Source organism: Bidens hawaiensis, unplaced genomic scaffold (genome assembly GCF_021521415.1).
Source record: "Bidens hawaiensis isolate Kalapana, Puna unplaced genomic scaffold, B.hawaiensis_p1.1 tig00026646_1, whole genome shotgun sequence".
Classification (NCBI taxonomy): domain Eukaryota; kingdom Viridiplantae; phylum Streptophyta; class Magnoliopsida; order Asterales; family Asteraceae; genus Bidens; species Bidens hawaiensis.
In genome coordinates this window covers 70,930-78,049 of record NW_027494293.1, presented here as the reverse complement: position 1 = coordinate 78,049, position 7,120 = coordinate 70,930, and the positions used below count along the sequence as shown (strand labels likewise).

Sequence of the window (7,120 nt, the reverse complement as noted above, 5' to 3'; positions counted from 1 at the left end):
TTAATAGATGAACCACTTTGCTTCTTTATTTTAACTAATTTCTCCAAATTACCTATCTCTTTACATTTTCTACAATTATTAAAATTTATTTCTTTCCTAGATTTCTTGACTCTCTATCATGTTAACATTTTTTTGTCATCTTCAACATTTTGATTGAAGCTTTTTATGCTTAATTGTTGTCTGCCTTATAATCTTGATGTTGCACACATCATTGTTGGCAGATACATTGACATCATTAATTACATGTATTATACTGTGTACTTAGTTCTCTTTATTGCATTCATCCTTGAATAAGAACGGACGATGGTAGAGTAAGTTGATCACACATAACAACTCTGGCAATTAACCCAAATATAATCAAGCATATGGACTAATGTGAGGGTGATAAGATTTAGTAAAAAGTGCTCGTAGATATGGAAGAAAACTAGCTGTAGTTAGCTAAGGATAATGACAATTTATGATATTACAACAATATCGGATTATATTTCTTTATTATTTTATTAATATGAGTATCTATTAATAACGTCAAGTTGCCTATTCAATTAATTGACTCAACCAAGTGATATGTACAAAAGGACAGAAACCAAGTTGTTACATGGAGCAACTAAAATACTTGTTTGATTTAAATATCATTATTTTATTAACATAACTAACTAGATATGCCAGCGAAAGGACTAAGAAATTTCATAGCCTCCAAACATGAGTGATTTTAAGTGTATGCAGGACTAAAATCTTTATTTGAGCCGTCGGCTTTGACCGCATGTGACCATAAATACTAAGCTTGCATGTGGAACAACATAGAACAAGAACACAAAGTAACACATATTGTCTTTCAAGACCCTTCTTCTTCCTTGATCGAGTTTCTGCTCTTGTATTGCTGTCAGATTTCAGAAATATGGGAGCAGGTGGCCGGATGTCGGATTCATCTGACGTTCTGAAACGTGTCCCGATTGATCCACCATTCTCGTTGAGTGATCTGAAAAAGGCAATCCCAGCCCGTTGCTTCCAGCGATCGCTCATCCGTTCGTCATACTATGTTGTCCACGATCTTATTGTTACCTACGTCTTTTACTTCCTTGCAAACACTTACATTCCCCTTCTCCCTACTCCTTTAGCTTACCTAGCATGGCCCGTTTACTGGTTTTGCCAAGCTAGCATCCTGACCGGCTTATGGGTGATTGGTCATGAATGTGGTCACCACGCCTTTAGTGAATACCAGTGGGTTGATGACACTGTTGGATTCATCCTCCATTCGGCTCTCTTTACCCCTTATTTCTCTTGGAAGTACAGCCATCGAAGCCACCATGCCAACACAAACTCACTTGATAATGACGAAGTTTACATCCCTAAACGTAAATCCAAAGTTATGATTTATTCAAAAGTTCTTAACAACCCACCTGGCCGAGTCTTCACTTTGGTATTTAGGTTGACCCTCGGGTTTCCTTTGTATCTGTTGACTAACGTTTCTGGGAAGAAATACCAAAGATTTGCCAACCACTTTGATCCATTAAGTCCCATTTTCACCGAGCGTGAAAGAATTCAAGTTCTGCTCTCGGATCTTGGTATTCTTGCAGTTCTTTATGCTCTTCGGCAGCTTGTAGCAGTGAAAGGATTCACTTGGGCGATGTGCATGTATCTAGTTCCTGTGATAGGCGTGCATGCTTTCTTCGTTTTGATCACTTATTTGCACCACACCCATCTCTCCTTGCCACATTATGACTCCACCGAGTGGAACTGGATCAAAGGAGCGTTATCGACAATCGATAGAGATTTTGGATTTCTAAACAGGGTATTCCATGACGTAACGCACACTCATGTATTGCATCACCTCATCTCATATATTCCACATTATCATGCAAAGGAAGCTAGGGACGCAATCAAACCGGTTTTGGGTGATTACTATAAGATTGATAGGACTCCAATCTTCAAAGCGATGTGGCGAGAGGCTAAGGAATGCATGTACATCGAGCCTGATGAAGATAGCAAGCACGATGGTGTATACTGGTATCATAAGTTGTGATCACCCGCAAAAGATATTTTTATTCCTTTGTTGTTCACGTTGTTTTCTCTAAAATTAAAAGCCTGTGTATGTCTATGAGCAATGTTTCCCCGGCCAATTTACTTGAACCATACAAAATGTGTCTTGTAAGTCCTTATGCAAATTTATTTTTCAAAAGCGAATTTATAAAAAAACAACTTATCCCTTATGTATCGAAAATTAGCATGAATAAAGAGTTCCTTAGATTTATTATAAATTTTAGATTTACTTATTGGATTTTGCTTTATTAATGTTTGAACCGTCATATTGATAATCATGTGCGTTCAATTTTAAATTTTACACTAATAAGTTCACTTTTACCGCGTACAGGTAAAGTCGCTTTTATCCTTAGAAAAAGCAGTTTTGTGTCTGATTATTTTAAAGTAATAAAATAGACAAAAAAAAAATGGAATGGACGAGTTAATGGAATAAATAAATTAATGAAATGGATCATTAACTTTCTAATTAATAGGAGTTTGATTTATGAGTCCAAATTAGCTCGTGAAAATAGGAACTCGTCTTTCCGCCCGGTCACGTGAAATATTTGTCTCATACACCCTATACATCATGGCGTATGGATTGTGTGGATTATAAATTATAAACTCCCATTTGATCGTCCAGAAGATCAGTTAGCCGACATACTAACAAAAGCAGTTAATGGGAGAATCTTCGGCCATTGTCTAAGCAAGTTAAGTATCTGAGACCCTACTACTCAACTTGAGGGGGAGTGTTGAAAAAATAATAATTAAAAAGGGAAAAAGATTTCATGGAATTGGTCAATTCATTAGAGCCCAAAATCAAGGAGCACAATTAAAGCCATTACAACCAATTGACAGCCTTATTATACTCATATATTTTCCTCATTTAGACCTTGTAATTTATTATAACTATGTTTTCCCTATTATTGTAAAATTCATTCACAAATATATCAAATACAGTTATAAGCATCGAGCTCTTTGATTAACAACACTTATGTTTTGGCCCACCGTAAATCCCGATTACATTTAAACGGTAAAACTTTCTGCACTAACTTGGTATTTGGTAAGGTAAACTTTAGTATTTGGCCTTACACGGTCTCATTCAGATTCTTAGCATATTCATCTATAAGATCGCAAACCCTAGTACCCTATATCCTTTAATAGAACGACTGCCAGCGAATTCCTTTGTTTGGCTTTTATAATTTGAACCCAAAGCATTGTGAATCTCTACCTCCAATTAATTAACAAAGCATTATTGAAAGAGTAGAGGGTATCAATGCCTAAACCATCCTTACTTTTATCTGTGAGAATCTTTTCCTATTTAAACCAAGCCAACTTCCTATTTTTATCTGTAATCGTAAAACCTAAAATAAATTCCTTGTAAAGACGCGAAAAGTTTATTTGCATGCATAATAAAGATATATAATATGTACCTTGGGACCCACTGGCAAGATAAGAATAGGACTACAAATCCAATAAAAACGAAGCATGTTTGATTTCCACATGCGTAGTGGTAGGGGAGAAGTGTATCACGTGACACCCAGTCAGCAAGAAAATAGATTATATTTTAGAAGTGTAGTGGCGGGGGAGAGATTGGAGGGAGAAGTGTCACAATTTTAGTGCTTATATGAATAAAAAAAAATAATAAAATCAGGTGGGCCTCACAATTTTTGACCGGGAAATATTTCTCGCCATTCACCAATATCTCCCACTTCTCGCTGGGGGCGGTGTTCGTGCCACTTCTCCCTCTCATTCGCGGCCACTACGAAAGTTCTTCATCTGAAACCTATCCACGAGATGTTCCAACCTTTAGGCCTCCTCATCATATTCACACCAACAAGAACCACAACAAATCCAGTCAACCAAGTCCCAAGTGACAATTCTCACAAAAAGACAGAAACCAAATTGATGCATCGCAGAATAAAAGGACTTGTTTGATATAAGTATATACCATTATTTTATTCATATAACTAACTAGATATGCTAGCGAAAAGAAGAAATTTCATAGCCTCCAAATGTGAGTGTATTTTCAGGACTAAAATCTTTATTTGAGCCGCCGGCTTTGACCACATGTTGATTCTTGCATAACGTTATTTACCACATAGGTAATTTCTACACTTAACTCTAATTAAATAAAAGACCATAACCGAAACATTAATTTCGATCAACGTAAACAATAAACCATAGTCTAAACATTAGTTAAAATAGATAATAAAATTCTAAATTAGTGATCTAAATGTTTGTTTATATGATGATTATTTTTTGAACTTATATTTCGTTTTTTCACCCTTCTATTCATTTGAGTTACCGGCACCACGTATTTTTTATTCTGCTGAAAAGAGTTCATTGAATTCTTTAATAGATGAACCACTTTGCTTCTTTATTTTAACTAATTTCTCCAAATTACCTATCTCTTTACATTTTCTACAATTATTAAAATTTATTTCTTTCCTAGATTTCTTGACTCTCTATCATGTTAACATTTTTTTTGTCATCTTCAACATTATGATTGAAGCTTTTTATGCTTAATTGTTGTCTGCCTTATAATCTTGATGTTGCACACATCATTGTTGGCAGATACATTGACATCATTGTACTTAGTTCTCTTTATTGCATTCATCCTTGAATAAGAACGGACGATGGTAGAGTAAGTTGATCACACATAACAACTCTGGCAATTAACCCAAATATAATCAAGCATATGGACTAATGTGAGGGTGATAAGATTTAGTAAAAAGTGCTCGTAGATATGGAAGAAAACTAGCTGTAGTTAGCTAAGGATAATGACAATTTATGATATTACAACAATATCGGATTATATTTCTTTATTATTTTATTAATATGAGTATCTATTAATAACGTCAAGTTGCCTATTCAATTAATTGACTCAACCAAGTGATATGTACAAAAGGACAGAAACCAAGTTGTTACATGGAGCAACTAAAATACTTGTTTGATTTAAATATCATTATTTTATTAACATAACTAACTAGATATGCCAGCGAAAGGACTAAGAAATTTCATAGCCTCCAAACATGAGTGATTTTAAGTGTATGCAGGACTAAAATCTTTATTTGAGCCGTCGGCTTTGACCGCATGTGACCATAAATACTAAGCTTGCATGTGGAACAACATAGAACAAGAACACAAAGTAACACATATTGTCTTTCAAGACCCTTCTTCTTCCTTGATCGAGTTTCTGCTCTTGTATTGCTGTCAGATTTCAGAAATATGGGAGCAGGTGGCCGGATGTCGGATTCATCTGACGTTCTGAAACGTGTCCCGATTGATCCACCATTCTCGTTGAGTGATCTGAAAAAGGCAATCCCAGCCCGTTGCTTCCAGCGATCGCTCATCCGTTCGTCATACTATGTTGTCCACGATCTTATTGTTACCTACGTCTTTTACTTCCTTGCAAACACTTACATTCCCCTTCTCCCTACTCCTTTAGCTTACCTAGCATGGCCCGTTTACTGGTTTTGCCAAGCTAGCATCCTGACCGGCTTATGGGTGATTGGTCATGAATGTGGTCACCACGCCTTTAGTGAATACCAGTGGGTTGATGACACTGTTGGATTCATCCTCCATTCGGCTCTCTTTACCCCTTATTTCTCTTGGAAGTACAGCCATCGAAGCCACCATGCCAACACAAACTCACTTGATAATGACGAAGTTTACATCCCTAAACGTAAATCCAAAGTTATGATTTATTCAAAAGTTCTTAACAACCCACCTGGCCGAGTCTTCACTTTGGTATTTAGGTTGACCCTCGGGTTTCCTTTGTATCTGTTGACTAACGTTTCTGGGAAGAAATACCAAAGATTTGCCAACCACTTTGATCCATTAAGTCCCATTTTCACCGAGCGTGAAAGAATTCAAGTTCTGCTCTCGGATCTTGGTATTCTTGCAGTTCTTTATGCTCTTCGGCAGCTTGTAGCAGTGAAAGGATTCACTTGGGCGATGTGCATGTATCTAGTTCCTGTGATAGGCGTGCATGCTTTCTTCGTTTTGATCACTTATTTGCACCACACCCATCTCTCCTTGCCACATTATGACTCCACCGAGTGGAACTGGATCAAAGGAGCGTTATCGACAATCGATAGAGATTTTGGATTTCTAAACAGGGTATTCCATGACGTAACGCACACTCATGTATTGCATCACCTCATCTCATATATTCCACATTATCATGCAAAGGAAGCTAGGGACGCAATCAAACCGGTTTTGGGTGATTACTATAAGATTGATAGGACTCCAATCTTCAAAGCGATGTGGCGAGAGGCTAAGGAATGCATGTACATCGAGCCTGATGAAGATAGCAAGCACGATGGTGTATACTGGTATCATAAGTTGTGATCACCCGCAAAAGATATTTTTATTCCTTTGTTGTTCACGTTGTTTTCTCTAAAATTAAAAGCCTGTGTATGTCTATGAGCAATGTTTCCCCGGCCAATTTACTTGAACCATACAAAATGTGTCTTGTAAGTCCTTATGCAAATTTATTTTTCAAAAGCGAATTTATAAAAAAACAACTTATCCCTTATGTATCGAAAATTAGCATGAATAAAGAGTTCCTTTACATATATCATAGAATTCAGTTTTACTTATTGGTTTTGCTTTCTTATTGTTTGTGCCGCCATATTTATTACCATGTTGCGATCAATTTTAAAATTTTACATTAATATATATGTTCACTTATAACACGCACTAGATTTTATTCCCCGTATTATGGGGGGTTGTCTTTAATTATTCGTTTTTAATATTTATATATGTATATTTAGATTTTAATTCTATTTATTGTAAAAAAGTTAATAATTAATATACTTGAAGTTTGATGGTAAAATGGTTTCACAAATAAATGATGTGTTATAATCTGGTTTAAAAGCTATCCGGGTTTGATGATAGCCATTACCCCTTTATTTTCTTTATTATAAAATTGTTTCTTAAGTATAAATAATATCTTTTTTTTTAAAATAAAATAGGATATTAATTTTTAGTATATCCCTATTTTATAGGATTTTTATATCAAATATTTTATGAAATTAATTTTTAATATAATGAGATGTTACAACCCATTTAAGAGCTATCTGGTTTTGGTAAGAGT

General features: G+C 35.5%; 2 pseudogenes; both read left to right on the top strand.

Annotated features, from left to right (window-relative positions):
- Window positions 1–895: 895 nt before the first annotated feature.
- LOC143573798 (delta(12) fatty acid desaturase DES8.11 pseudogene) lies at window positions 896–2,059 on the top strand (annotated as a pseudogene).
- A 3,188-nt stretch (window positions 2,060–5,247) lies between these two features.
- LOC143573797 (delta(12) fatty acid desaturase DES8.11 pseudogene) lies at window positions 5,248–6,411 on the top strand (annotated as a pseudogene).
- The last annotated feature ends 709 nt before the right edge of the window (window positions 6,412–7,120 follow it).